The sequence below is a fragment of the Ambystoma mexicanum genome, chromosome 14 (assembly GCF_040938575.1).
Source record: "Ambystoma mexicanum isolate Mex_15411 chromosome 14, UKY_AmexF1_1, whole genome shotgun sequence".
In the NCBI taxonomy this organism is placed as follows: domain Eukaryota; kingdom Metazoa; phylum Chordata; class Amphibia; order Caudata; family Ambystomatidae; genus Ambystoma; species Ambystoma mexicanum.
In genome coordinates, this window is record NC_090940.1 from 196,929,430 (window position 1) to 196,952,307 (window position 22,878).

Below are 22,878 nucleotides of genomic sequence, written 5' to 3' on the forward strand. Positions count from 1 at the left end.
TGCTCAGGCTCATCAACCAACTCAAGAGGTCCCGGTGCAGGATGATCCTCGTTGCACCGAGGTGGCCGAGACAGATATGGTTCCCGGACCTTCTGGACTTGTCAGCGTCCCCACCAGTCAAACTGTCGACGGACGCGGATCTCCTCTCGAGAGAAGGAGGCGACATTCTTTATCACGACCCGGAGTCGCTGAACTTGCAGGCCTGGCTCCTGCAGCACTAGAGTTTGTAGGGTACGATATCCCGGCTGACTGCAGAGAGGTTCTTGCAAAGGCCAGGGCGTCCTCAACTCTCAAGTGCTAGGGACACAAGTGGAAGAGAATCTCTGTTTGGTGCCATGCACAGAAGATTAACCCTCTACGGATTACAGTCCCTCAAGTGCTACCGTACTTACTGTCGCTGGCGAAAGCTGGACTAGCTCACACTTCCATCAAGATACATCTGGCAGCGATTTCCCGATACACCAGAACTGCAGGACGGTCGTCCCTGTGGTCTCATCGACTGGTGAAGGAGTTTATGAAGGGACTGTTCTGATCGTTCCCGCCGGTGAAGGCTCCAGCCCCGGCGTGGGAACTCAACGTGGTGCCGACAAAGCTCATGGGCCCGCCATTCGAGCCCTTGCATTCGGCTCCGTTGAAGTTTCTGTTGTGGAAGACGGCGTTCCTTGTGGCCATCACCTCTGCACGACGCATGGGAGAGATTCAGGCACTTTCCTGCAAGCCTCCATACTTGACTTTCCACGAGACGAGGGTGGTGCTGAGGACGCACCCCTCCTCCATGCCCAAGGTGCCGTCGGACTTCCATCTCAATGGGCCCTTGTAGTGCCAGTCTTTTTCCCGTCCCCTTCGTCGCCGGCCGAGAGGACTTTGCACTCGCTGGATGTAGCTAGAGCGCTGAAGTTCTACGTGGACTGAACGAAGAGTTTTCGGAAGACATCACAGCTGTTTGTCAACTTTGGACCTGTGAACCAAGGAAAGGCTCTCTCAAAGGCTTCTATTTCCAGATGACTCTCCGGCTGCATCATGCACGGTCATCGGTTGGCAAACCAACCGTTGCCCGGCCGTCTGAGAGCCCATTCAACCAGAGCGATCACTGCTACCACAGCGTTCTGGTCTGGTGTGCCCCTGCTGGACATCTGCAGGGCTGCTACGTGGAGGTCGGCGCACACCTTCACGAGATTCTACTGCATCAACTGGGATTCCAGGGAGGAGTCCAGAGTCGGTCAGGCAGTGCTGCGCAACTTGTTCGCTTAAGGTGAGCCTGGTGAGGAGGTAAGAAATGCTTAATGTTGAGTTGTATGTAATGCTTGATTTTGAGCCTTGCTACCTCCTGTGGTTGTGCATGTGTGTACTGCTATGTATTCTTATATTCATGAGCATGTGAATCCATGCCAGACCCTATGCTGGAGAAGGAACAAGTTACTTACCTGTAACTGTTGTTCTCCAGCATGGGTCTGGCATGGATTCACATGCGTCCCCTCTGCGGCTCTTCACTTGGTCATACTGCCACTTAACGTGCTACCAAATCTGAGGATGGCTGCCGAGGGCGGGGCTTAGGGGGAGGGCAGTCATTGGCTGGGGGCAGTATGACCCAGAGACCAGTGATTGGTTACTTCTAAGAAAGACTGATCAGAAACGAAACTGATACGGATTTAGAGCTGGCAGGCACTGGAAAAACAGCTTTGTGCGAAGAACAAAGAATATTTGTTTGGTTTACAATCAAGGATGCCACGTCAAGGGGTAACTGCAAGGTACTAGGGGAGTCCAAGAGGATAAGCTACATATGCACAACATATTTCTCTTAGGTTAAGTAAAGAAGAAAACATTTGCAAATGCCAAGTATTGAACAATTAAAGATGCAGAAAGCATATGCAAGATGGAGCAGCAAGTCTACAGAGGCCAAGAGGAGTAATGGCACCCAGTATAATTAATTTAAATAGCACTAAATAAAAGGTTAAAATTCACTAAATCGTAGTCGTCTCACACGTGGTGCAAGATTAAAAAACAAGGCCTATTAATTAAGCTTCAACTGAAGATGGCGATGTACCTGCACTCCCTTAAAAGTCCCAAGGAAAAGAACAGTCTGCAATGTCAACTACAGAGAAGAAGCCTTGGCTTAAGTCCTAACTAATGAGAGATGGTAGGCTAATTGACCAAGTAGGCAGTGGTCTGACTTTGTTCCCCGCACCTGGGTTTCGTTTTGCTTGCGTGCTGCTAACGTGCCGAATGTCCAAGGTTGTGAGAGAAGGCCAACCAGTCATGAAGACCTATGTAGCAGTGTACTATACATTGCTGCAGAAGCCAATCCTCTGCTGTTATTCTATTAATCTGTATTGTACCCATTTAGAGAGAGTTTGTGGCGTTACTACCAGATATGGGGCAGCCAATTATGTTATGAACACCTAAACAAGGTATATATGTTCCCTTAACCAATCCCTCCTTTTGATAGGTTTTTACTGTTTGCCACGTAGGATGACGTCATAGCTGACGTACATAGTTATAAAGCCTTTGTGTAATCGGAATGTAGACTAGAGTCTGTGAGCTGCGATCTGTTTGCTCACCAGGCTTCCCTACTTTATTTTAGCTGATAATAAAGTAGTATTTCACCATATTTTTTTAGTCTGTCTGGTTATTTGTGTCTGAGATCATTTATTGGTGATTCCATCTGGCACTGGAAAAGAAGAAAAAGGAATGAGCGCATACAAAGAGAAGGAAAAAGTGGAAGCGAAAGGAAGAACAAATAAGGTATGGGGAACAAAAGAAAGATTAGTAGAAAAGAAATGCAATGAAACAGATTGAAAGAATGTAGGTTTCAAAGAAGGTTAGAGGAGGAAGCAGAAAAAAGGGAGATGAGAAGAAGGGAAGAAGAAATGAGGAGTAGGGAACAAAGGGATGACGAAATAGATCACTTGGTTAATGGATACATGGTGCCAATTGAAGCACAAGAACGTTGGGAAGAAGAGAGGGTCACAACAGCCCCACAGGGAGCTGCAAGGGATACCAAGAATACAGACTGGCTGATGAGCATGAGGCAGAAGGCATAGGGAAAAGTATTGGGGATTTATATAGGCAAAAAGGGGATAAAAATAGTTATAAAACCAAAGGAAATGTCGAAGGGTCTCTACCAAAAGAAACAAGAGGCAGATTGGATGACGTAATGATGGACGAGCATAGAACGCACTCGATCTTAATGACAAGGAAAGGGACGATAGACCTACAAGCTGGGGTGTAATGATGTCAGATGAAGAAAGGGAGGAAAACGAAAGAGCGCAAAGGGGAAGGTGTATGCATTTTTACGATACACCCAAGCATAGAAAGAGGGGTTACATGGTCAGATTGGAAAGATCCATAAGAAAAAACACCAGAACAAACACCTTGTACTGAAAGACCACAAGTATGATTGCACAGTGCAGGGAATATATCCCTGCCATATGTAAGCAGATTTAGGTTTTTACCAGGACGAAGACAAGCGGGCGAAACTAGCCCCACTTGGAAGAAGAGAAGTGTAGGTGGGTATGATTTTGGAACCGGATTGACACAATTTCCATTTTTAGAGAAAGTGGGAGTACGACCACAATATATACCATGGCCACATATGGATAAAGATAAATTGATTTAGGAGCTAGAAAGAATGACAGCAGGAATGACGTTATCAGTGGGTGGTCTGCTAGCAGCCATCCTAGGGGAGAGAGCTGACGACATCTGGAGATGAGCAGGGTATGTGAGTGTAACAGCGCAAAAAAAAACACATAATGCAGCGCCATTTCATAATTACTGAACAGACAAATGGAGGGTGCTCAGAGTACAATATCCCGACACATCAGATATGGGTGCGATTATGACAAGGAAAATGGGTGAGGACGAAGATCCTGATGCCTTTATTCAAGAGTGTTGGCGTCTCGAGACGAGAGAACTGTGTGATAAAACAGTGGCATTATTCGATCATATTTTATGTCCGGGACTGCCCGAGCTAGTGCAACGGCCGATAAAGTAACAGGTAGAGATGAAAGCGAAGCCATGGCCAGTTGACAATTGTACATCATTGTTGATGATTACAAGAGAAGAATAACAAAAAAGCTGAGTAGAAAGCAGGAGGAAGCAAAGCTAGTTCTAAAAATGTTTTCAAAATTCGCCATAGAAGGGAGTGGCATTGACAATTGGTGGCAACACAAGAGGTAAAGCCAGCCAGCGCAGTCCAGCAAAGGAGGGTACCCGATAGATGAAAGTTGGTACACTTTTTGGCCACAAGGTAGAGGGAATGGACCTAGAGGAGGACGAGGTGGATTTCAAACCCCTCGAGGAAGAGGAGGGTTTAATTGAGGATACCCGCAGCAATGCTGGAATTGTGGGAGGATAGGACATACGGCCCAAACATGTAGAAGTAGAGGGGGCATGCAGCAGAACTGGCAAGCTACAAGAGGGGAGATGGGTTATTCTCCACAGTATAATACAGAGTCACAATAATATAATGACCAAGATCACACACAAAATCGGACACATGCGCTGCAAATACAGCAAGTTCCATTTCAAGCAAAATTGCCACATGGTCAAACACAGCATGCGCCTATGCAAACACAAGCACAGATGCAACAAGCAATGGTGCCATAATGGAATGAGAATACGGGAGTCCCACAGGCATCCACACCCAGGATAGGTAGTGTGACTGTGGTGGGAGAAAATCCTTTCACGGGTAAAGGGATGAATTTAGATCCACAATAGGAAAGTCCAAAGGGTGACCTAATGTATTCAGTACTATCAGTGACACCAGACCCCCAAGATGAACCAAGGGTCAGGCTAACGATTGGAGGCAAGACATTTTCGTTTCTTGTAGACACTAGAGCAACTCTTTCCTGTGTTCGAGAGGGGAAGTACCCAATGCCTGGTATTGACATGAATGCACAGGGATTCTCTCGGGCTATGAGTTTAGTTCCTTTTACTGAACGAGTTACCAATTTCTATAGGAACATGACGTGTCTATGGCACTATTGTATTCTCAACAGACACCTGTTAAAATATTAGGACGTGACTTGATGACAAAACTTAACGTGGCAATATCTTTTACTGACAAAGGGATAGTGTGCTCTACTCCAGGGATACATTCAATGAATGCAAGAGTTTTTATATTGGCATTTACAGGCCAAAAGGCATTACAAGAAGTTGCTTTAGACCCAGAAGTATTTTTATATGGTGTAACTGTCATGTTAACACGCCTTCCAAAATGTGTAGGTCAGTTATTGCAAATACTTTTTTAGGCCAGAAATACCTATGGATGATGGAGGACAGGTTATTATCCTTCTAGACCTAGAGGCAGCAGTGGTCGGAGAGGAAAGGGTGCCTGTTCATGGGACAGATGAGGGAAGAGCATGGAGAGCAGTAATGGCTCTTGGTGAAGAATATAGACTAACAGATGAAGAATTGTTTAGAGATGATTATTCAGACAATGAATTTGTATTTTTCATAAATCTCACTTATTGGAATAAAATGGAGAAATATTGCAGACAACAGCATTGGTAAAAAAGAAACCGTAATTTTTCCATGAAGTTTTAGAAAAAGTGCCAACATCTTATGGAGCAGTGGTCTATATGACGCAGATCTATTGAGTGGAGTAGTTTAAGCTCAAGCCTGGAGCAATTTTACCACGAGCAAAGCAGTACCCATATCCAGAGAAGCAGATGAAGGTATATTTGAAAACATTTCCACTTCAGTACAGCAGGGAATATTGGTGCCATCAGAATCTCCATGTAACACTGCTGGGCACCCAGTAAAGAAATCAACAGGGGGATTGTGGAGATTTATTCAGGATCTCTATCCTGTAAACAATATAGTTGAAGCAGAGTTTCCCCTGGTTCCGAATCCAGCTACAATATTCTGCAATATTCCAGCAACATCCAAGTATTTTACAGTAATAGATTTAAACAATACCTTTTTTTGAATGGATTGCGTCCTCCCACGTATTCCTCATCTTATGCTATTTCCATATCCAGCTTTAGCTGCTTTTGACATTTTTTCCAGCAGATGTCGCTGCGCGTCGAAGCCTGTCGACTCGATGTCCCTTGGAGGCCTCTGTCTGGATGTTGATGTCATCGATGGTATAAAGCGCACGCAGCGACCGTTGGCTTCAGTTTGTTTTTCAGCAAAAGCTATTGCTTCGGCTACAGTGCGCTTCGGTTCCCAACGAGAATTTTCGATAACCTAATACTTACAAATGGCATTGTCATCAGCGCCATCAACTCCTAGATCAGGGTTTAAGGAGTGCCATCGGATGTGTCTGAGGTGCCTGGGTTCCTCTCATGCTACTTTTGGCTGTAAGGCCTGCCTATCGATGACAGCAAAAGCCCTGAAAGAGCGAAGAGGAAAACTATTAGCAGGTAGGTCTCACAAATCAATCCATAACTTTTTCTCCAACAAGGTGGGCTCTCACCAGGCTAATATCCAACTGATCAAATGCATTGATGCAGGATGTCATAGGGGAGCCTCCACCTGCGCCACTCCCCATGTTTTTGACTTTACCCCTTGCTCTGAAAAATCTATTAAACCATTTCTGGAAAGAAACCTACGTCGTGTCAAAGCGATGCTTCTCAGTCTGTAGAGTGCAGGGACATCCGCGGTCCTTGGGTAACCAAGTTTGTCAACTGCTCCTTCGCAGAGGGTAGAGTTGCATTATTTTTGAAGAAGGCTTGGAACACCACCCCCCCATTAAAGAAGGAATCCTTAGACCCTTTCATTTTGGACAATTATAGTCTCATCACCAATGTACCCTTCCTGCTGAAAATTGTTGACAAGGGGGCACACTCGCAACTCCAAATATTCCTGGAGGGTAATGATATTCTTTTGTCAATCTGGTTTCCGGAAGGGGTATGGTACTGAGACCACAATGCTTGACCTACAGACAAATCTATTACTGAATATGGACCAGAGTCTATTATCAATCCTTATGTTAGATTTATATTCAACATTTGATCTTGTGGACTATGGTTTACTCAAAGGCAGATTACTGTCCCTGGTCGGGTGTTCCCATAAATCAGCCTTCTGGTTTGCATCCTTTTTGGGCCCCAGAAATTCCACTGTAAACATAGGTGAAGTTTGTTCGGATGCCTCACCTCTGGGGTGCCGCAGGGATCTTGCGTTTCGCCCACTTTGTTTAATGTTTATTGGATCCCCTTCCTGCTTATGCTAATCAGCCTTGGTGTCTACGTGGCTTATTATGCTGACGATACAAGATGACTTTTAAACTGTCAGGCTCATAGAATGAGGCTGTTGAAAAGCTGAATGTCATCTATAAAGCCATCCACTCCTGGATAGCAGCAAACGCCTTGGCTTTAAATGCTAAGAAAATGAGATTTTAATCGTCGCAACCACGTCAAGGCTGAGGTCCTTGCCAGCTGAGTATGGTCAGTTTCTGCTTCTCGTCACATTGATCTCTGTGGAAGAGAGAGTAAAAACCCTTGGCGTGGTCCTGGATGCCGAACTGTCCATGTCTCATCAGGTCGCGTTGATCCGGTCCGCATGTGAGTTGATCTCAAAGCTGCTCTGGAATATCAGCCCTCTTCTTGCACACGAGAATTTAGCCACGCTGGCCTCTGTTCTCATCAACACATGGCTGGATTATTGTAATAGCCGGCTCAGTGGCTGTGCCCACTCCTCCATAGCAGCTCCGCAGGTCTCCCAGAATGGGGCAGTGAGGGCAGTCTCAGGGCTTACTAGGCGAGCGCGTGTTACAGCAGCGAGGCGTAGCCTTCATTGGCTGCCTGTAAGGCTTCGAATAAGACACAAAGTCCTGACCATCACACATGAATGCATGACGAACTCTGGGAAACCCCAGTATCTGGTAGTTCGCCTTCAACTCCAGACCTCTTTCCGTCCACTCATGCCCCAGTACCGTAGGAGGCTGGTTAAACCCAGATTCAAACTGGTAAAGGCTGGTGGATGCAGTTTCAGTGTACAAGGTCCCGACCGCTGGAATCTGCTTGAGCTCAGTGTCGTGGACACAACAGCTAAGTTTAAAAAGGAGCTGAAGATGCTTCTGTTCAATCTTTCACCCTACTAGGGACAATTGCTGTAGGGTGTTTTGTTTTTTTCCTCATTTTCTTTCAGTTGACCCCGAGTTCTGCCATGGATTCCCCTTTCGCTCTGCTCTAATGCTATCTGTCTCGGTTGTTTGTGTCTTTCTCGTGCGCGCCCTGAGGACTATGGGCATGTGGCGCGATGATAGAAGATTTTTTAATAAATCCCCATCGACGACTCCATCGAAAAAACTATCTTCAGACGAGTCAAGAAATATTTCTCCTTGTCGAAAGAATATAAAAAGATCCCGATCACGCAGTGGCTCTCGCCACTCGTCACCTTCGCAGGGTTTCGAAGAAAAGGCACCATAGGTTGCCATCCTCGTCGTCTTCTAGTTCCTCCCCAGAATGGGTCAAGTGCCAGACAAAATCACTGTCTCCGGATGAGTGGGAGAATTTCAGATTAAAAATGATGAAGGTATTTGAGAATGCGGCCTAGACCCACTCGAAGACTCATGAAAGCCATGACCAGGTCGGAAAACTCGACAATAAAAAAGATGAGGGCAAAACCTGTGTGCCTGGTAGGCAAAGAAAAAACTCCTTGAGCGGTTGGTTTGTTTGTTTGTTTATTTTATTTCTAATGCGCTCCAGACCCATGGGTAGAAGGGCGCAGCAGGTAGGATAATGCGAAACTTACATTGTTACAGATTATACAGGATACAGTAAAAGTTATACATATTATACAAGATTCAGTAATGGATATTATAGATATTATACAGGTTATACAAATTATACAGGATACAGTAATAGTATACAAATGTGCAGGACCATCATCGTGCAGGTCGATGAGTTACATAGGGGATGGTACGCATAACATATTGTGAGGTAGAAGAGAGGGACAAGTGTCAGGTCTGGGAATGTTATAAACCTATATCTAGTGGTCGTTGGAGATAAGATATTGGATAGCATTCCTTCTGAATAGTGGGTACGGCTGATCTGCTCTTAGATTATTGGGTAGTAGATTCCAGGTTTTGGCCGCCTTCACAGGGAAACTATTCCCACCAACCGTGGTAAGTTTAAATCGAGGTACTACCAGACAGTTAGTATTGGTAGCTCTGAAAGCTCTGATGGAGGTTTTTTTTTTTGTATTTTGTTTGTAAGGTAGCTTGGGGCGGCGTTGTTAAGAGCTTTGTGTCAAGGATATCATTTTTAATTGAATTTTGTGGTTTGTAGATAGCCATTTGTGTTGACGTCTAATGGTGGAGATGTGTGTTCTTTTATTTATGCCAAGCGCTGCTCGCAAAGCATTGTTTTGGAGCGTTTGAAGTTTCTGAATGGTAGATTTGTTGGCGCCACTGTAGAGGGCATTGCAGTAATCGATCCTGGAGAGGATAAGTGCTCTAGCCAGGATCATGCAACTGTCATTGGAGAGGAAAGGCTTGCCTGCTCTTATCAGTTTGCAGGTGTATGCGGTGGTGGAGGCCAAGGATTTTAATTGTTTGTCGAATGATAGTGTGGAATCCAAGTAGAAACCGAGGGTTTTTACTTCCTTGGAGACCCTGATAGGATTTCCATCAATATTGAAGGAGGAGAATTCCTGACCTAATTTTTTGGTGTTCATATGTGTTCCCAAGATTATCAGCTCCGTCTTGTCGTCATTCAAGCACAAGCCATGTGTGGCCATCCATGCTTGAACGACGAGATATACCCTATTCACCAATTCCGAGTCCTTCCTATGATCCCCCAGAAAGCGGGAGGAGAATCTGTGTATCATCTGCATAGTTAGTGTAGGTGATACCCAGAAGGTCTAGATCATCGAACAAGGGTTTGGTGAAGATATTGTATAGGGTAGGCGAGACACAAGAACCCTGGGGGACGCCACATAATATAGGGGTAGGGTCAGCTGCGGCCGATGGGGAAAAAACTCTCATTGTTCTTTCGCTGAGGAAGGATTCTAGCCATTTGATGGCCTCAGGGGAGAAATGGGCAGCAGAGTCCAGGTGTTTGCAGAGTACCTTGTGATCGACCAAGTCGAATGCTGCTGAGAGATCAAGTAGGAGCAAGAGTGCTGTTCCCCCTCCATCCCTCAGCTCGTCGACCTGCGTCTTTAAATCAATTAAGGCGGTTTCTGTTCCGTGAAGTGGACGGAAACCAGATTGTCTTGCTCCTAGGAGCTTATACAAGTCAAGGTGTTTTTGTATCTGAATATAGGCAGCTTTGTCCAATATTTTGAGGAGGAATGGCACAGTGGTGATGGGGCGGTAGTTGGTTGGGATAAGTGGGTCTAATGTCTGTTTTTTGAGAAGTGGGAGCACCCAGGAATGTTTTAAATTAGCTGGGATAGTGCCTGATGTGAAGGAGGCATTGATTAATTTAGAAATAAATGGTGAGAGGTCTCTGGCAGCGGTCAAAGTATCCCTTGAGTCGAGACAAATCTCCTTCGAGGAAGAAGTCATCAATGCAATCCGTGCCGAAAGACTCCTCGTTGGGCCCCAAAAAGCCCTCAACGCTGCATGCGTCGAAACCCTTGACGTCAACTGGGTCAAAAAAATCGGTGACGGCATTGAGGATTATTGAAAAGTCCTACAGACCACTACCAAGATAGTTTTTATTTTTTTGGAAGACTCATCTATTTATGATTATGGGGAACCTTCCTCTGATGACTCGGGTCCCTTTGGTCTACAATATGGGGCACCTGGGGTCCCTGAATCCTTGATCTCAGAAGAATCAAGGATCAAAAATCGACAGGAGTCCCTGCAAAATGCAAGTGGACTAGATATGTCCCCAGGAATAGAATTTGGGAGACCTGATCCTACTGACCATGCAGATGAGTCTTGCATACATTTAATGTCCATGGTGGTTGAATACAGGGGTGGAAAAGACCCACACCAATATATGAACAGGGTGACGGTACCGATATCCTGGATAAAGGACTCCAGGAGGACCCTATTCTTCCCTTTCATGCGTGACTGCAAAGCTGGTTAAAATTCCAATTGTGTGACGCCAGAGTTAATTCTGGCAGTAAATAAAAAGCTAACATCTAAATACAGGGCGTCAAGTAGTGACCCCGATTATCTGACAAAACACCAGACTCCTGAAAATTTGGTACTGCTGGCTGCCACTTCCACCTAAAAACAAAATGCCTACCCAATTATTGCCACAGACAGAGGTGACACGCGTAACAGCACTTTGGCCAAGACATTTTTCTCTGCGGGAGTATGGCCCTAAAGTCAGTGAGTACTATGTGCACATTGGCCAGGTTCACTTGCACCCTTTGGGATTGTGTAGCAATGGCAGCTGAACATATCCCCGAAGGGGAGGGAAGAGACTGATGTTTCAATCTAGTCAAGGATGGGAAAGACACAATGTGTGAATCCCTCCAGACAAGTCTCAACTCTGCTGACAGTATCAGCAGGTCAATGGCGGCTAATACAGTAATGTGCAGATTTGCCTGGTTAAGAAAGTTTGGTTTTGCTCCAGATGTGCAATCCAGACTTCTTAACATGCCCTTTGACGGCACACATTTATTTGGTGGCAAGGCTGAGGAGAGTCTGGCGAAGCTGCAGACCTCCAAAGCAGCAGCCAAATCCCTTCGTACTGCAATTAGACAGCCACAAAATCGCCCCATCGGGACACCTTGGAGGTGTGGGTCCATTTGCTATTACTCCTCAGTTGGGAGGGGGAGAGGACTGTCGAATCAAAGAGGTCAAAAAATATTCCCCCGTAGTGGACGGAGAAGCGCTACTATGACCGCCCAGGCAGCGGCTACTTTGCCATCAGCCACTGCTTCAGTCACCTCAAAACCTCTCTGAGGCCTTAGTTCACTACACCCTGATGGGAGGCAGACTCTCACACCATCTAAAAGAATGGCAAGGCATTACTTCAGATGCATGGGCACTGGAAACAGTTGCCCAGGGTTTACTGCCTTCCCTTTCAAAAAAAGCCTCAGTGTCAACCACTGGTTAACAACTCTTTCAAAGTTCCAGATCTGCTCCTTATGTAGGACATCTTGACCCTGCTAGAGAAGGGTGCAATAGAACCAGTACCAGTAGTGGCGAGGAACAAGGGTTGGTAAGATGTAAGGAATTGACAATAGTTTTTTCTTAGTGTAGGCCCTTTTGACACGATGCCACTAGGATTGCCTTATTTTTCATTTGATGGTCGACGCTTGCTCCCATCTTGGATTTGGGTTTAGGTTAGGCGTTTTTCCACCATGCATTCACTGTTCAATAAACACCCTAGAAACTGTGATCACTTGTCTGTCTTTACTGTTGCCACCATGAGTTCTTTATACCATGTACTACCTCAACAAAAGAGGTGGTGTAGGGTACTACTGCTGTGCAGAGAGGCAATGCAGCTCAGGTTCTGGGCAATTCAAGAAGAATCTCCCTATCAGCAGTTCACCTAGCCAGAGTGGAGAATACAGCGGCAGACGCTCAGAGCAGGAAGAGCACAGTCTACCATGAGTCCTTCAAGAGATCTTCACCCTTTGGGGAACCCCTCAAGTGGATCTGTTTGTGACCGGTGTCAACCAAAAGTGTGAGCGGTACTGCTGAAGGAAATTTCTCCCAAGACGACCTCTAAAGGTTGCTTTCATAGTGGACTGGGAGTTTCCACTCCTGTATGCGTTTCCTCCAGTCCCCGTCATTCCTCAAGTCATAAGGAGGGTCAGGAAATCAATGATCCTAATAGCTCCGGATTGGGCCAGAAGGACGTGGTACCATGACCATATGGACACGTCCATCTGCCCTCCAATACAACTTCCACAGAGATCTCCCACTCTCTCACTCCTTTTCAGAGAGAGAGATCAGGTTCTCCATCCAGAGATCAAGACACTCAACCTTCACGCATGGTTTCTGAGAGGTTGATATGCAAGGATTGAGACCTCCCGAATGACATAATACACCTATGGTGTCATCATTCTTACTACACCCGGCCAATCTGGGGCTCCAGTTTGGTATAATTAAGGGGTATCTGGGAGCTCTCTGTTTTTAAGTGCACCTCTGAAGATATATCTTTCTGCAAGATCCCCCTAGTTATACAATGCATAAAAGGACTAACAAATACATTTCCTCCAGTCCCTTTTCAAGTCCAGTTTGAGACCTCAACTTGGTGTTGACATTTCTAATATGTGCTCCTTTTGAACCTATACATTCATGTCCTTCAAGGTTATTAACTTTAAAGACCATCCTTTTAGTGGCCATCACATCAGGCCGACAAACTTTATCAAGATAGTTCATTTTAGGAATATCTGAATGCTACAGATTAGCTGGAAAGGATACTCCTGAGGGTCTTGGAGCTCATTCGACCAGGGTCATGGCAACTTCCTCTCCCTTACAGAGGGGAGTTCCAATTAAAGATATTTGTACGGCAGCCACATGGTCGTCCGTACACACTTTCACCAAACACTATAGTTTGGACTCTTCCTCAAGCTGAGAAGGTTTATTTGGAAAGGCAGTGCTCTATTCTGGGCACACCCACCTATAAACAAACTCCTAAATTATCATGAGTCTGAAAATTCTGACCCCCTCCTCCAGGAATACATACACTGCTTTGGGAGTTTATCATAAGATGAGGAATACGTGGGAGGACACAATGCATTCGAAGAACACGTTATTTACCCATGGTAACTTTCTTTCATGTGGATGTTCCTCCCACGTATTCCTCATCGCCCCTCCCAACCTGTCCCGCAGTACAATTTTCCATGTTATTACAGTCTTTGCTTTTTCAGGAGGAGTAACGGTATCATTTACATGTAAAAAACAGAACTGAAGCCAATGGTCGCTGCGTGTGCTTTATACCATCAATGACATCGACACAGACTAAGATCTCCGAGGGACATCGAGTCGACAGGCATCGACGCGCAACGCCCTTTGCTGGAAAACATTTCTGAAGCTGGATATGGAAATAGAAGATGAGGAATACGTGGAAGGAACATCCAGTCGAAATTTTTTTACCATGGGTAAGTAACTTGTTCTTCTCAATTCCCCTTCATGAGGACTCAAAAGATTTGTCTTTGTTTTCATATAGAAACCAGCGCTGGAAACACACAAGACTGCCTCAGTGTCATGATCCCAGTAAATGAGCACAGTTCCAATTCAGTCATACAGGAGAAGCAAGGGACATCACATCAATCAGCAGGCCAACAATGCGTACAAGCCTGGCACAAATGGCATTTGTACTATTCTTAGCATGTGCACCCATAGGCTCGCATAGTGCTTACAGTGGTTTTCATACACCAAATATGGCCGCCGCTAAGTCCATTGATAACTTACAGCACACTCTATACCTATTGCAGAGGGAGCTACTTAAGCCCCGCTTCCGCTGGAGCGCTCGCTTCGCGTCTCCTCTGCTGACCGCAGATAACGCTACCAGCGTCTCTACTCACAGAACCTGTCGAAGGAGAAAAACTGGGACATTAGTTTTCACCGAAAAAAACAGAATTTCATACTATTTGAATAGACTTACCGAAGTATTTCCGAAGCGTTTCTTCAGCCAGCTGTTTTTGTTCGTAGCCGCAGCATCTCCTGTCAGAAGTTCCCTCACAGCCGCAGCATCTTATTCGCAGCAGTCTTCATTCGCGGTCGCAGTACCTTCATTCAGAAGTTTCCTCAGCAGACTCTGCATCTTCCGAAGGTATTTCTTCAGCTTTCCGAAAACCTGCAAACAAAAGGTATTTCATTAACTAACGTACTTAATAGAAATAAGAAATAAGTTTAAGTTACGTACCTGAAGTTTCTTCAAGTTTTCACCACTTAGTTTTTACTGCACTCTTCCCTGAAGGCTGCAATTACTCTGCATAGACGAACATATGTTTGTTAAATGTTTCTTCAATCCGAGTAATTTTGCAGTCATTCCGCAGCCACTAACCTTTCTGAAATCCAGGAACCTGGAAGATTAAGGGAAAAATATTAGAAGGAGAGATCTCTCCAACGTAGGAACAATTCAGAATCTAACGAACTATCATATTTTCAACTTACCCAAGACAACTCTAGAAAAGCAATGACATTAAAGACAAGAGTCCATTGAACTCTGCAGCCTTCCAAGTTCAAGGTTCGTCATTCCAACTCGGCCCTGTACAATACAGGATGAGAGCTCCACAAAACATAAACATGGGTGAGAAGGGAGGGATTACCAAAGGCACACTGCTATACAGTAATTTCCCAGAAAAATTGATATTATAGTAGTTCTATTGTTATTATTGTCGTTTACACAGAAAAGGAATCCTAAAAGTGCCCAAGTAACAGATCCACTGGTTGAGAAGGCATTACGCTCCCGAGGAGTCCAGGTAAGCGTTACACTCCGGGGTATTGTGAGGTCCCCTTGATCTTCATTCGGGTCCTCCAGGTGGACCTGGGTAACTTCGAGAGCACAATAATTCAATATGTAGATGATATATTGGTGTGCAGTTAGACATAAGTAAAGTGCAGAAAAGACTCTGGTCAATTAATGACCTTACAAGCAGAGAAAGGCTATAAAGTAGACCAACAGAAATTACAATATTGCCAGGAAGAGGTCCTGTACATAGGACTTCTAATCTCTCAAGAAGGGAGAAAAACAACACCTGAGAGAGCAGAAGCAATCATGAAGGCCCCCAAACCAGAGATAGTGAGGGAAATGCAACAATTTCTAGGCCTATGTAACTATTGCAAGGTCTGGGTGTTTGATTACAGTGCATATATTTAATCACTTTTAAAAGGACTTAAGGAAGCACAGGTTGGCAAAAGTAAGATAACATAGACCGATGAAATGACTGAAGGATTGGAAGAATGAAAACAGGCAATCTGTACAGCCCCTGTTTTAGGAGTTCCTAAGAGTTTTATTTATTCTCACAATCAAATGGATAAGTAATGACAGCAGTCCTCACACAGAGGGCGACATTAAGACATGGACGTAAACCATTAGGCTTCTACAGTGGGATTTTAGACCCAGTAATGAAAGGCCACTATCCTTGAAAACTACCATAAGCTGCTGCTGCTGCTTTCACGATTGAAAAAACTTCAAAGCTGCAAGTATTACAATGGGGTGCTCAATAACGTTATTTGTCGAGCATTCCTTATTTGCCATTTTAGAGAAGCCCAAAAGTACATTGACTACACAAGACAATCAGAATATGAGGTAATAATTTCGAACCCAGTGATCAAAATTGTTAGATGTAGAGTAGTGTTAATCTAGCAACAATTATAGCAGGACCAGTGGGAAAGGAGGACTATGTACGTGATTTCACAACATATACTGAGTTATGATAACCCCCATGCTAGAGAAAATGCTCTTGGAGGGGGGAAATTCTGTTTAACTGTTCTTCGAAAATTGACCAAACGACGAGAGAAAGGCACACAGGAACGTCAGTAGTGAAGCTAAACAGGATTGGTGAATTTGAAGTGGTGACAAGTGCAAGACTGCCTTCACATTGTTCAGCACAGACTGCAGAATTAGTGGTGCTTATCGCTGCACTCCAGAGATATGAGGAAGTTTAATGGCCCTCAACACCCATTCTTGCCCCTTGACTGTTGCAAGCGGCCTCGGTGCGGCTTGACTGTGCTAGATTCCTTATTTGAATCTCCTTGTAGCCACTTGTTTGGAGCTCTCGTCGTGAGCTTGGGGTGTCGGACTCCAGTTTTGTCAAGGAGAGGTTGGGGGACAGGAGGCACGGTCTGCATTCGGATTTTGGCTCATAGTCTGGCTTCCGCTTCTCAGCCCGAAGCTGGTGTGGCTGTTGGGGGAGTAAGCGAATGCTTGTGAGTACTGGATGTTTGGTACCTGGGAAAACGGTCATGAGGCCATACGCCATATGCAAATTGCTTAGGGTAGAAGGACACTGAGTTGGGTTAGTTTGCAGTGTGTGGCGTGCACATAGTGGGTTGTGTGCATGCCGCTTATGGTAGAAGCTGTAGTGCTTGGCCTGGCTGGCTGCTGCTTGGGTTGGCCTGCTCCAGGCAAATATTATTATATGCTGCTACTCAACTTTTATCACTGGCAGTAGGAAATGGGGGATTACTTGTTCTTGCCTTCTGCTACTATCTTCATTCAATCATCTTAGCATGTCTATTGGAGCGGTAATGCTGAGACCCACATTGAAATCCACCAATGCAAGGGCTATGGAACCCCTAGGCACAATGGCACAATATTTGACTCTCCAGCTCAGTTCCCACGGGAACGGAAGGGTAGTCCGGTATCTCTAGGCATCTGTCATATGAGAGATGTCTTGGCCAGAAGCTCTCAAAGAAGACCACGTCTGCAAAAGGAGAGAAGAGAGCTACTGGGCGATGGTCACTGTCGGCTAACGGATTTATTTACTACTAGCCACGATGTGCAAGACTGTACTATAGGAGAGAAAAAACTAGAAGGGAATTCTAGTTCGAGGTATGCTCTCGTAGGGCTCTCTTAAAGAGCTGCAGGTAATTGTACTGTTTATTTGTGCTTGTATTTCCCATATCAAAAAATGAAAATTTTAAAAACATATTTTCAGTTTTTAATTGCTTGAAAGGCAAAAGTGCATCTGGATAATCAGTGCCACTCTTGTGGTTTGCCAATGCATTTCGGACCGAGTCTGTCTTCAGGGCTAGGACACTGTGTAAATAAGCATTCAGGTACAGTATATACTTTGATCCAAATCGAAAAAACATGAAACAAATAAATAAGGCAAAAAACTAAATCCAAAGCATTGTGTGCATGCAATTAGGTAATTTTAGTGTATATATTCATCAAGATCAGGGGAATAATTATTTCCATACCATGTCTGATTCGGGTCAATCAATAGAACACAAGATATATTAAACCTAAAGATAAGAGGTTAGTCTATATGTATTGGACAACGTTGTCAAAACGGATGATTACCTGTATGGACATTGCAATTGTTATCCGATAGGATGGCCGTGAGGCCAGTATTCGCACAATTATCTGCCAAAAATTGGAAATGGTTCACAGTCACAAAGTTCTTAAAATGTGCGAGCCATGTCATTGCACTATAGCGTTGGTGAAAGTCAGAGCCTGCCTGTAGGCGCGTTCTGCACTCTCGGAGGTTGATTGGCTTAAAAAAGGAAAGGATTGCTGAATAGACTCTCGCTGTGGTCAAGCCAATGGTGGTGCAAGAGTTATTAGGCTCTTCATGGGGATCTTACCTTAGTGATGAGTGTTGTTGAGAGCCGACTAGAAGTGAACCAGCGTGCGTGTTCCTTCGTTTCAACTAAATTGTATAAGGCATGCCGTTGCTAAGCGATGTGATGCTGCGCGTCCTGGAACGCAGCAGCATCACGCACGCCTCGTGTCCCGTTGGCCCTGTAACCAGGGGCAAAGGGATGGCGGCCCTATCTTTCCCTTGCCATTGCTTCGTCTTGAAAAGACATATGGTGCTGGAGACGCATTGTTACAGGGCCAATGGGACGCAAGGCGTACATGATGATGATGATGATGATGCTGCTGCGTTCCAGGACTGTCTTTCTGTAGCCGTGCATAAAGCAATGCAGTGCCCCTCTAAGAGCATGGATAAGTTAACCACTGAAGTAATCTCCAATACAAGCATGGAGAGAAGGAAATGAAAGTTGATGAAATGTGGCAATCTATCAAGGAAAACATTATTTCTGATTTGGCTAAATGTGATAATGTCATGGACTTTCAGGACTGGGTAGACTCCTTTTGGCAAAATCATTCCTCAGTTAGAGAAAGTGAATGGTCTACCACAGGCAGATGCTAGTGAGGTAGAAAGGGTGGACTATTTATTGCAGATGAATGCTAGTAAGGCGGAGGCAAGTTGCCAAACTGATCTGAAGCCAATCAGAAGTTTACTGGCTGGAAAGGGCGTATCGCCTGTAAGCCATACCACACCACAGGGTTTGGCCTCTGGCATAACCCCAACTTCAAGTCTTACCACTTAGGCTGGCAATTCAACCTTTAATAGCCCAAACATGCTGCCATTTAGTTGCATCACTAATAATCCGACTTAACGTGTGGTCAGTAGAGACATGCGTATCAGAAAGGCTGTTATTCCAGAGATTGCAGACCCATATTTAAAAGGTCTGGTGGCGGACCATGGAAATATAGTGATTGTGAATGAACCAGAAATACTTGAGCCAAGAGAAGCCCTACAGAATAAAGTTTTGGCTTGGCTACCTTATAAATCTGGGGGGAGTTTTATTAGAACCCAGGATCTAGAATGTCTGCGGAAGGCAAAAATCAAGGAGTGGTCTCTCATAAATGGCTCAGACTATATCTTCATTGGCTGTGCTCGTAGCCTTCTCACATACTTTCTGAGACTGTGACAATCTGGGAAAGGGGCCATCCACCACAAATTTTGTTATTTGTGTTTTTGTATTTTTTCTTGTTTGCATTGTTCTGTTATTAGTATGTGTTTTTTATTCATTGATTTTATGTTTCTATGTGCACCCATATGCCTACGGGTCCATTGTGCACGGTATAAATAAACAAGTGACAGTTTACTCTGACTCCGCCCATGTGATGTCAACCATACATGCTGCATTGTCACAATGGAAAAGGAGGGGCTTCCTCCGTACAGACGGCACACCAGTGCAATGTGTCTTTATTGGACAAACTCATTAAGGCACTAAAGCTCCCATTGGCTATCGCTGTGGTGAAATGCACAGCCCATACTAAAAGGGCAGACATGATTTCTCTCGTTAACATTCACATACGTTGAAGCTAAAAGGGCAGCATATTTCCCAAACATTTCTGATAAAGTGTTAAGCAAATGTCAGGATGAGGTATGATGGTAAAGGAAGGTTTTAAAATGTTATCCATTGTACAATTAATTGAGCTAGAAGGTCGAACACCACAAGAAGAGCAGAATTTATGGAAGAGACAGGGTTTTCTTTATCCTGCAGTGAGCCTCTATGGAGACAAACTAGTACTGGAAAGTCTGTTATGCTCTAGCATTATTGAAGGTGGCGCTGGAGCAGCTTCACTACTCGGTGCACACAACTAGAGAGTCTTGCACCCATAATCGCAGAAGACTGGTTCTCACTAAATTAAATAGAACACGTGGCACAGCTTTTTGTGAACTGCATTGTATGCCAGAGGTTCACAGCAGGGCACACTTTCAGAACAGTGAGAGGCATAATCTCCAGACCCAGTGGTCCTTTTCAGCATCTACATATTGATTATGTAGAAATGTTGCAAACATGCAATGCTTACAGGTATATTTTAGTGGTAGTATGTCCCTTTTCCAGATGGATTGAGGCAGATACATGTGCGCACCCTGATGCCACATGTGCTGCCGAGTTTCTCGTAAGTGAGGGGTTTCCTAGATGGGGTGTGTGCGAAGTCCTGCGGTCGGATAAAGGGCCACATTTTGTAAGTGAACTATTTGAACATATAACTCTTTTATTAGGCATAAATCATATGTTTTCATCTGCCTTTCACCCACAGGCGAGTGGTATTTGTGAGAGATGAAATGTACTCCTTTAAGAAAGGATTGCGAAAATCAAATGGACTTTGAAGAAGGGATGGCTACATTGTCTATCCCTTGCACTATTTGCAGTTAGGAATCAGCCTGGCCCAGATCACCCCCTGAATCCCCATGAGTTGGTGACCGGATGCCACATGAGAGTACCTCTTGTGCCCCCCACTCAAATAGGAACTGATGCCCACAGTGTAGCAAAAGCATTAGGTGATGAGGTGCATGATTATGTAACAAATATGACCGCTAGAGTGTCTTATTTCTCAACAGATAGAAAATCTGAGGGAAGGGTTGAAAAAGATTGAGGAAGACAGCCAAACAATCGATCCCAGTGACTTGTTAAAACATCCTAGTTTGTACCGAGGGGACCAAGTGCCTGTAAGAGGTTTTGTATGCACTTGGAACAAGCCCTGCTTTGAAGGACCGTACCTAGTAGGAGTGACTCTACTGCAGTACAACTTGAAAGAAGAGGAGCCTGGTTGCATCTGCATGATGTGAGGCTGTGTAAAGGAGAGACCCTGACCCCTCTTGCACCTGTTGACAGACAAGCAAGAGAAGAAGCCCCACGGATGACGAGATCGGCTACCACAAGCCAAAACAAAGACTTATCGAACTTTGAACTTTAAAAATTCCCAAATCTAAGGGGAAAGGACGAATGGTTTTTGTAGCAGTTCCAGAACTATTCTAGATAGGCAAAAGAGACAATGTGTTGGTGATGAGAAAGCAAAGAAGAAGAGCACACTACACTTTATGTTGCCTATTACAATAACGTTGCACACATTCTTGTATGCTGTATTCACTTACATACTCCAGTCTTACCCAGCTTTTAGTAAGATGACACGTTGATGTTACATTCTTTGGAAATCCTAAAAACTGACCTATTATTTCAGAATCATTATTGCGATTATTTTAAAAAATTTGAAATAAAGTGTGGTTTATAAAAGTGACCAATTTCACGTTGAATTAAAAAGAATGGGAGTTTTCCAAGTTATAAGAGAATCATTGCCAACAAAAAGATCAATCATTTTCTTTGGAATACTTCTGATAACCTCATTTTGTACAATGATTTGTCTTTTCTTCCTTATCATGGCATTTCGACAAATAATGATTAATAATGCGGATGAAGTATCAAGCAATGAGATATTTGCTTTTATCCCTAATAAACGCACAAGTAATATTTTCCCTGATATTTCTAAGCAAATTACCAGACTTAAGAGTGATGCTGGAGAAGGGAGTGGGGAGGAAAACATCAGATGAGCTGTTACTTGTGTACGCCCATCCCTTATGCCCTGAGACAAACAAGAACATTTATTGCAAGAGCAATACCTGTACATGATGTGAGGTGTCTCAGCCATCTAGCGGCGTGCACAACAAGAGGACAATTTGAAGAAACATGGGCAACCCTACGATGGAGGTAGAGGAAGACATTTCCATATGAAGATTAATACATAAAAACGCAGCAAATGGAAAAAGACACAGACTGGAAAAGCGAATGCTCATGTACTCGCTCAGTGGTATGACTGGAGACCAGATAAGGATTGTCAAATAAAGGAGACTGGGTTGTGCAGATGCACAGGAAACCCCAGGATTGCCAGGATGCTGGGAGACACATCAGCTATTGGTGTATGTGGACACGTAGCAACTAGCAAAGGATGGGTAGATCGAATGCTGGCCTGTAGAGCACACATATTGATGTCAGCACCAGTGCAGATAGTGCAAATAGTAAATGAGTGTCTGAAATCATGGGCCAAGTATGCAAAAATATTAACATGGGTCAAAAATTCAGCAGGTCCTGTATCCATAATGCCAATGAAGAATGCCACAGAGTGCTTCAGGAACAGGGGTTTGACTAAAGTTGGAGAAAATAAGGAATGTAAGCAGATAATTGACGTACCAGGTAAGAATGGATGGACTGCCGTACTAATGGACCACTACTGGCCTTGTGGATCCAGAGCTTATATGTAACTGTCTAAAAATTGGAGAGGAATATGCTCCATACATGTTCCTGCATTGGTGATTCCCCAAAGTGATCTCCATATCGAAGACTTTCCGAAGATGGGTGCACACCAAAGAAAGAGAAAGAGGAGACTGCTTAACCTCCTTCGGCTGAAGAGAGAGAACTATTTCTCAGCAAAATCAACAGAAGCCTATGATGATATTCCATGCATAATCTGTTCAGTAAAACGGCAGTGATATTTACAAGCACATTCCTGCCAGAAATTCAGACTGCAGTGAACGCCAAGTGGTTACAAATAACCAGGTGGGAGTTGTCACAAACAATAAACATGACAATAAAAGGATTTAATGCGATTTGAGAAGAATTGAGGGCTATCGGACTCATGACCTTCCAGAACAGGTATATGCTGGACTTGATTACAGCACTGGAAGGCGGCGTGTGCGTCAATATCGGGCCTTGCTGTTGCACATAAAAACCTGCCAATCATGGGGAAAATAGATGTACTACCT

General features: G+C 44.4%; 1 protein-coding gene across 2 annotated transcripts in view; it reads left to right on the forward strand.

Annotated features, from left to right (window-relative positions):
* The window catches only part of PCNX4 (pecanex 4), a 451,861-nt gene that overhangs the window by 189,769 nt on the left and 239,214 nt on the right, over positions 1–22,878 (forward strand). The gene's annotated exons all lie outside the window — the stretch shown is intronic.